The sequence below is a fragment of the Martes martes genome (assembly GCF_963455335.1).
Source record: "Martes martes genome assembly, chromosome: 5".
Taxonomy (NCBI): Eukaryota; Metazoa; Chordata; class Mammalia; order Carnivora; family Mustelidae; genus Martes; species Martes martes.
In genome coordinates this window covers 96085037-96094466 of record NC_137892.1, presented here as the reverse complement: position 1 = coordinate 96094466, position 9430 = coordinate 96085037, and positions in this window count along the sequence as shown.

Genomic DNA, 9430 nt, shown 5'->3' with positions numbered 1-9430 from the left:
GTTAAAAGAGGTATCCCATTCTGTTCATTTAATTTAGGAATCCTTACTTTCAAGTGCACTTTTCAAATGAACCATCTTGTTTTAACTGTAATGTTCCCCATAAAGGCCACTATAATTCAACATTTTAGTAAAATGTTGCCACTTTCAAAGATATTCACAGTTCCTAGTACCACAATTTTTAGACATAAAATAAGCATGTGCGCTAGAAAATAGTGCCCTTGACTCTAGAATTTAAGGATCCCATTAACTAAGGCTTTGGGTCTCTTGGAGCTGAACTAATACCTATTGACCTGTGCCCATCAATTTTTAGGGCTTTTCGGTGTCCAAGATCCCAGCTAGCAAAAGCCTTTATTTACACAAAACAAGACAAACAGATGTGCACTTCAGCACATCAGGACTAACCAAAATATGTCAAAGTGGACTGGCCAACAGAAGGCCCCATGTGCACCACCAGCAATTCCTTGCATGGACTAACCCAGCAAACCCCAGGAAATGAGGACTGCAAATGCGAAATGGAGAAAGGACTCCAATGTGGAATTGAGGACTAAACCAAGAGCTAAGAATTAGTGCACCGTTAGCACCTCCTCTGTCAGGCTAGAATGACTTGTTACCCTGGGCTGGAAAGCCAATTAGATCAATAGCTCAAATGCAAAAAAGAGCAGGGCTGAAACTCAGGAGGGACTTACCACCAGCACTTGGAAAAGGCAAGACAGACTATGAACTGAAAAGAGGTGCTACCCCAGTGTTTCTCCTTGTCCCTAAATGCCATCAAAGTTCACTTGGGATCCTGATGTTGTCACCAAATCTACTAAAAACCAAAATTTAACCAAGAAATGTGAGGATCTAACTGGCTTTTTAAAATGATTCATGAATCAGGGAGCATTCCATCTAGCAAGTAGAGGGGAATTCCACCGAAGTTAAACAAAAGGAAGGTTTCTAAAGGCAAGGATAGGGCATATAAAAAGGAATTTATGAGAAAGGAATGCATTGTTTACACAAAGTCACCCTTCTAAGGGGAATGGAATGAAGACTATCAGTAAATTTCCTAGTAGTGCCTGGGATAGTCCATGTTGAGTGATTAAAGATTACAGTCCTGGAAGCCTGAAACTAGTTAAGTTAGATATAAATCTTGTTTTGTTGACACGGGATCTTAACCTAAATAACTCTATCATGGGCCTATGATTTTCTCTTTAACAATATTATGAATTCTCATAATTTAGCATCATATTTAATGGCGAAGGACAGAATGCTTTCCTGCTAACATCAGGAACAATATAAGGATGTGGTACTCTTGCCACTTCCGTTCAACACTGTACTGGAAATTGTAGCCAAGGCAATAGATGATTTTTAAAACTTAGGAAAATATAAAACTGATTCACAGACTACAAATAGAAAATCCAAGAAATTCATAAGAAAACTATTAGAACTGATCAAAAAGTTTAGTAAGGTCATAGAACACCAGTACACAAAAATCCATTGTATTTATATATACTAATAATGAACATTACAGAAATAAAACTAAGAAAACAAGCCCTTTAAAACAGCTTCAAAAAGAATACAATAGATACTTGAATGTGAGACCTGAAACCATAAAAATCCTAGAAGAAAACACAAGCAATGATTTCTCAGACATCAGCCACAGCAACATTTTTCAGAATATGTCTTCTGAGGAAAGGGAAACAAAGCAAAAATAAACTATTGGGAGTACAACAAAATAAAAAGCTTCTGCAGAGTGAAGGAAACAATCAAAAACAAAAAGAAAACCTAATGAATGAGAGATATATCATTTGCAAATGACATATCCAATAAACTGTTATTATCCAAAATATATAAAGAACTTATACAACACAAAAAAACACAAATAATCCAGGGGTGCCTGGGAGGCACAATCAATTAAGAGTCTGCCTTTGGGGCACCTGGGTGGCTCGGTGGGTTAAGCCGCTGCCTTCGGCTCAGGTCATGATCTCAGGGTTCTGGGATCGAGTCCCACATCTGGCTCTCTGCTCAGCAGGGAGCCTGCTTCCCTCTCTCTCTCTCTCTGCTTACTTGTGATCTCTCTCTGTCAAATAAATAAAATCTTAAGAAAAAAAAAAAAAAAAAAAGAGTCTGCCTTTGGCTCAGCTCCTAATCTTAGGGTCCTGGGATTGAGCCCTGCCCTGGGGTGGGTGGGGGAGAGGGAGGCTCCCTGCTAACATCAGGAACAATATAAGGATCTTCTCCCCCTGCCTGCCACTCCCTTGCTTGTGCTCTCTCTCTCTCTGTCTCTGTCAAATAAATAAATAAAATCTTAAAAAAAAAATCCAAGTAAAAAAATGGGCAAGAGACCTGAATAGATATTTCTCCAAATAAGATATACATGTGGCCAACGACACATGAACAGATGCTCAATATCACTCACCATCAAGAGAAATGCAAATAAAAACCACCATGAGTTATCACCTCACACCTGACAGAATGGCTGACCTCAAAAACACAAGAAATAATAAGTATTGATGACAATGAAGAGGACAAGAAACATTCTTGCCTCTTGGTGGGCATGCAACCTTGTGTATCTACTATAAAAACTAGTATGGAAGTTCCTCAGAAAATTAGAGGTTAAAAAAACACTCTATCTGGTATTAACCAAAGAACATAAAGACACAAATTTGGGAAGATATATGAACTCCTATGTTTACTGAAGCATTATTTACCATAGCCAAAATATGGAGACAACCCAAGTGTCCACTGACAGCGGAATGGATAAAGATGTGGTATACACACACACACACACACACACACACACACACACACACACACAATGGAAGAATATCACTAGCGCATAAGAAAACTTTTCTACAACATGGATGGATCTAGAAGGTGTAATGCTAAGTGAAACAAGTCAGAGAAAAAGAAGTGCCATATGATATCACTTTTATGTGGAATCTAGAAACAAAACAAAGAAAAAGAGACAAACTAAAAAACAGACTCTTAACTATAGAGAACAAACTGGTGGTTACTAGAGAGGAAGAGGGTGGGGGTATGAGTGAAACAGGTGAGGGTAATAAAGAGTATATTTATTGTGATAAGCAAAGAATACTGTACAGAATTGCTGAAGCACTATATTGTACACCCAAAATGATTATAACACTGTACATTAATTACACTGGGATTTAAAAAACAAATATATGTTTTTTAAAAGGACCATAAGGGACACCTGGGTGGCTCAGTCAGTTAAGCGGTCACCTTCAGCTCAGGTCATGATCCTAGGATCCTGGAACTGATGCCCACATCAGGCTCCTTGTTCAGAGGGAAACCTGCTTCTCCCTCTGCCTACTGCTCTCCCTGTTTGTACTCTCTCTCTCTCTAACATAATAAATAAAAATTTAAAAAATAAAATAAAAAGAATGCAAAACACAGAAATGTATTTAACAAAAGCATAAGACTTACATATTGAAAACCACAAAACAAAGATAAGAAAACAGTTTAAAACTCTAAATAAATGGAAAACATTTTTTATTTGTGGGCTGAAGACTTAATATTTTTTTTTAATATTTATTTATTTGACAGAGAGAGATCACAAGTAGGCAGAGAGGCAGGCAGAGTGAGGGGGGGAAGCAGGCTCGCCGCTGAGCAGAGAGCACGATGTGGGGCTCGATGCCAGGACTCTGGGATCATGACCTGAGCTGAAGGCAGAGGCTTTAATCGACTGAGCCACCCAGGCGCCCCTGAAGATTTAATATTAAGCTGGCAATATGCCCCCAAATTGATTTAGAGATTCAATGCAATCCCTATCAAAATCTCACCTGGCATTTTTGCAAAAATTGACAGGATGATTCTAAAATTCATGTGGAAATGCAAGGGATCCAAAACAACCAAACACTTTTGAAAAAGAACAAAGCTGAAGGACTTTTATTACCTGAAGTACCAAGAAAGTCTTCCCTTAAAGGCAACTATGCTTAGCCCACTGAAATAAATGAGCAGAACACTCATTTTCCTATTAGTAACTTGAGGTCAGGCTCAGGACACCCTCCTCACTCCCCCAACTCCCCCAAAATACTTCAGTAATAACACATAATCAGGGAGTAAGGGGCCCTTTCTCTGAGATGATAACATAATTTCATCCAGAACTCTACAGTCTTTATACCTCTCTCCTTTGACTGACCAATTAGGAAAACTCAATCATTTGCTTAGTCCTTTTGTTTACAAATTCTTTCAATTGTCCTATCTAAGCAATGGGCTGTTATAATAACAAAATTATGGAATTGACTATTGTCCAATTTCTATAACTATGGAAATTAGCAGAGCGTCATTAAGTTAACTTGCCCTGGGTCACCCAGTAAATGGTACCTTACTGTGTAACTAGGATAGGAAGAGCTTACAAAGTGAATAATCATTTTCTAAGTTAGTATCAACTAGTTCTGATACAACACTCAATGAACTCTACAGGTAGATAAAACAAGTATTTCCCTACTGTTTGGAAGAAACCGATGCTCTAAATATTTAAGTGATATGTCCAAGTATAGACATTTGAGGATGATTTACTGCTGGCTATTTCCAAAACTGGAAATGTGAAAAAAAGAGAGAAAACTTAATTAATTTTATACAATTTATAGAATTTTTTTAAAGATTATATTGAAGTGACTGTGAACATTGGAAATGAGGAACTAAGCCAACTTAAACAGGGCATTGGTCTAGCATTATTCTGCTTTTGCTAAATGACCCTAGGAAGAAAGTCTGGTATTTCTCTTCAAAACAAAACAAAACAAGAATTATCACCAAGAGAGAAAAGCCAAGCCATTAAAGCAAGAACATTTCTTCCAAACAGTAGGGAAATACTTGTTTTATCTACCTGTAGAGTTCATTGAGTGTTGTATCAGAACTAGTTGATACTAACTTAGAAAATGATTATTCACTTTGTAAGCTCTTCCTATCCTAGTTACACAGTAAGGTACCATTTACTGGGTGACCCAGGGCAAGTTAACTTAATGACGCTCTGCTAACATATAATACAGCAACATATAATACAGTATAAAGCTAGCATTCAGAATATGTAAAGTATCCCTACAAATAATTAAGAAAAACTATAGAAAAATGCACTAGAGACCAAAAAGAACTCATAAAATAATATCCAAATGGCCAATAAATATATGAAATGTGTTCAATATCATTCATAATCAGAGAAATGCAAAACAAAACTACAAGATACAATCACACACCTGCAGAAAGTCTAAAATTCAAGAGTGTGACAAACACAAAGACATGGTAGGGAAACAGTGCAATGGACACTCTCACACATGGCTGGTCAGACAGAAGATACTACTGTTTTAACAAAGTGCCATAATCTAGTAAATTCCAATGACCCAAACATTCCATTCTTGTGTATGAAATGAATAGAAATGTGTGTACAGGAAACAAGTACAAGAATATTCACATCAGAGTTCATTATATCCCTAAAGTGGAAGAAACTCATATGTCCTCCAATAGGAAAATGGATAAATAAGGTAGGATACAGGCATTCAAATGGAATACCACAAAGTACTTAAAAAAAATGAACTACCTATACACAAAAACAACACGGGTATATCTTAAGAACATAACACTAAGTTCAAAAAGTAGTTTGTAACTGATGATGTTAAAAGTGGCACATTTAAAAATTAAATTAAAAAAAAATTAAAAATTGAAGTGTGGAAAAAAAAATTAACATTGAGTAAAATAAACTATAAAAAAGAATACATGATATTCATGCACATAAACTTCTAAAAAGTAAAATTAAAATTGCTAAATTATGAAATTGAATTATTTCACAATACCACTAAATTTAAATACTTAATTTTAGGGGCTGTTTTGTATACTGTAGACATTTAGTAATATCCCTAGCCCCCACCTTTTGGATGCCAGTAGCATCCTCTCAGTCATAACCAATTTGTCCTCAGTCAGTCAAAATTATCTACAAACCTTGCTAAATATTCGGGGGGGGGGGGGTGCCTGCAAATCATGCCCAGCTGAAAACCACTGGTCTAGAGACAGGAGGAAGAATGCTTATAACATCTTGCTCTGTTTCTGTTTTGTCTAAATTGTTTAGAGGGAGCATGTACATAGATGTTCTTATGTAATTAATAATTTACAAAGAAAGCCTATTTCCTCATGGATAAAATGGGAAGTATATACCTAAACTCCTAAACTCTAAATATTAAAAACAAAATAGAAAAAAATCAACTTCTTGTCACAGTTTAAAAAAATGAAAGAAAGTTATTTCACATGAATAGTCATTAGAAGCAGTGGTAAGAGAAGATGGAATCTGGAACAACACAAAAATCTGTGACTGTCATTTACAAAGACAGGTAAAACAAAAATAAAAATCATTTAAGGGAAATAAAACGACCCTGGTTTGAGATATATTACAATGGAAGAACCTGAGGGCCATTTAAGTAGAGTTGGCACTGCTGGCTGGAAAACGATAAAAGTAAGAATTAAAGATTCAAGAGTTATCAATACATAGGTAGTATTTGCAATCATGAGCCCTCAGAGAAGGCAAAACAGTCACAAAGAAACTGACCATAACTTAGGAGTCAGAAAGAAGGACCAGGGGAGAGTCGAGAAGTTGAAAGAAATTCAACTCAGGAAAGAATGAGGTGAATCTCAAAGTAGCAGTCACCATTAAAAGAGTAACTCTAGAGCTTGGAAATCACCGGCCCTACAAGTCATCACAGAAGGAAGGTTTTGTTAAAATAAAATCCCTCAAATCTCTTGTACCTCTATTATTCTTGCCTACTCAGACAGCAGCAGGCCTCAGAACCTGAGGTGTACTCTGGTCCTCAGGAGAGAAGCAGGCTACACTCTCAGTAGCAAATACTTTCTGAAAGGTCTGCAGTGCTCTGGCCTCTGACCAAAGTAAGGTAGATCCCATTTGGACTATGAAACACACCATCCACAGTTAATCAGAAACTGTCATGCTCGGGCTCCATTTTAGATTCTGCTTCTAAAGATCAAGCTTCCATAAATATGTCTGATGGATATATTACAATATTACAATTTGGGTAAAGAGTCTATGGAGGTTAGAATACAATGTATACTCATTATAAGCTTCTAAATCTAATGTATATCTATGAAAACACACTTTTGCATTTTCTCATTATTTCAGAAAGCCCTAATTCAGATCTGTGTTCTTAAAACTACACCAGGTCTGGGAAGCTCCAAAACTAGAGGCAAAAATTAGTGTATACCATTTTAGGGAGAAAGTCCTTGATTTTCCTAAGATTCTCAAGATGGCCTGTCACCCCAAGGGTTAAAGGCACTGTAAGTGCATATTTTCCTACCTAGGGTCCTATTTATGATCATTCATTTAATAATTTGTATTCATTCTTTAGATTCACGTGGGAAGAACAGGTAGATACATCAACTAGGAACTTGGATATAAACAACTAGAATATAATTTAAGAGAAAGATTTGACTGCAAAAAAAAAAAAAAAACAGTTTAACAAATCAGAAGCATATAGCCAGTTGTTAAAGTAATAGGAGAGGATAAGATCCTTCCTCCTAGAGGTGCCTGGGTGGCTCAGTTGGTTAAGCGGTTGCCTTCAGCTCAGGTCATGATCCCAGGCTCCTGGGATCAAGCTCCACATCTGGCTCTCTGCTCAGCAGAGAGCCTGCTTCTCTCTCTCCCGCTGCTTACTTGTGCTCTCTCTGTCAAATATAAATAAAATCTTTAAAAAAAAAAAAAAAAGATCCTTCCTCCTACAGGATAACATCGTGAAAAGGAAAATGGAATTAGATTATGGAACACATACTAGGGAATTAGTCAGGGGAACACATACAGGAGAAATGTGGACTGATGAAGAAGAGCCAGGAAGGGAGGCTGGAGAAAAAGGGAGAACCAAGAATCACTAAGTGTGCTTCAATTAACCAGAAGAAAAAAAAAAAAGTCAAAAATACCTACTGAATGTGGTCACTAGGAGGACCCTGACCACCTGACCAGAAAATTTCAGGAAATTAGCTGGGATAGACTTACTGTGTCAAAAAATGAAGACAGGGAAGTGAGAGGGCAATAAACACAGTAATATAGTTTTAAGCAGCTTGACAGTGAAATCAAGTAGATAGAAAAGATGACAGCCAAGAGCTCGTAATGTACAAGGGAGGGCTTGGTTACCTTACTTTAGTAAGGTAGAGGTACACCAAATTCACGAGGTAAGGAAAGACTTTTCAGAGGAGACAGTAACATCAGACAAGGTAGACCTCTGTGGTGGGGGTGGGGGGAGGCCGCTGATCCTCCATATTACAAAAGCACTTTCAGAAAGGCACTGAGAGAGTCCCTCGAAACACAAGATTTTGGCTTTGTCTAATGCCTGTGGCTTTTTCCAACCGCATACTTCTCTTTACCCTCAAACAATTTACAAAAAAAAGTTATCTTTGGGGTGTTGGGTGGCTCAGTCAGTTGAACATACAACTCTTAACCTCTGCTCAGAGCTTGATCTTAGGGTCCTGAGTTCAAGCCCCACGTTGGGCAGGAAGCTTACTTAAAAACATATATACATAAAATAATTTATTTTCCCTCACTTCAAAAGAATAATGAATCTGCACAAAAGCTAAATAAACCTCAAGGAGGGGCGCCTGGGTGGCTCAGTGGATTAAATCCTCTGCCTTCGGCTCAGGTCGTGATCCCGGAGTCCTGGCATCGAGCCCCGCATCGGGCTCTCTGCTCAGCGGGGAGCCTGCTTCCTCTTCTCTCTCTCTGCCTCTCGCCTGCTTGTGATCTCTGTCTGTCAAATAAATAAATAAAATCTTAAAAAACAAAAACCTCCACGAAGTAGCCTCAGTCTTAAAAACGATTTCCAAGATACCACTGGGAACCTATACACCCTCCTCGGGGCTCACACACTGCTCCCTGACCAGCAAGCCCCTCACAGGAACAGAGCCCACACGGGCCCTCCGTAGCCTTGCCAAGCGGGTCCTGACCGGCTGCTCCAGCTGGACAGGCTGAGAGGAGAAGCGGTCACAAGCCTCAAGTCAGAGCACCTGCAGGTACTGTATCACCCAGGTTTCACTACCCCATACCATCTCTCACCTTCACCTCTGGGAAGACCGCCACCGCACCAAAACTTTTCCAGGAGCCTTTGGCACGGTTCCTTCCGGAGGCAACCACAACAAGCCCCGCCCCTTCCTGGCGCTTCTCCCACCCAGCGCCAGTCCTCATCCGTGTACAATCCAGCGAGCGGGAAGCCGGTTGTAGCACGACAAACGCCTGGAAAAACAAAGCTGCTTCCCTCAAGGAGCTTCTATTCCAATTGAGGGATACCTGCCATAAGCTAACGCGCAAGTAAATATATTATTTAACAAGGGGTGGTAAGTGCTAAAAAGAAAAACAAATCGGGGGGGGGGGGGATCAGGACGCAGTTCCTTCGTAGTAGTCATCTTAGTCACCTGATATGCCTTCTTGGTAACGTCGTATTTGATC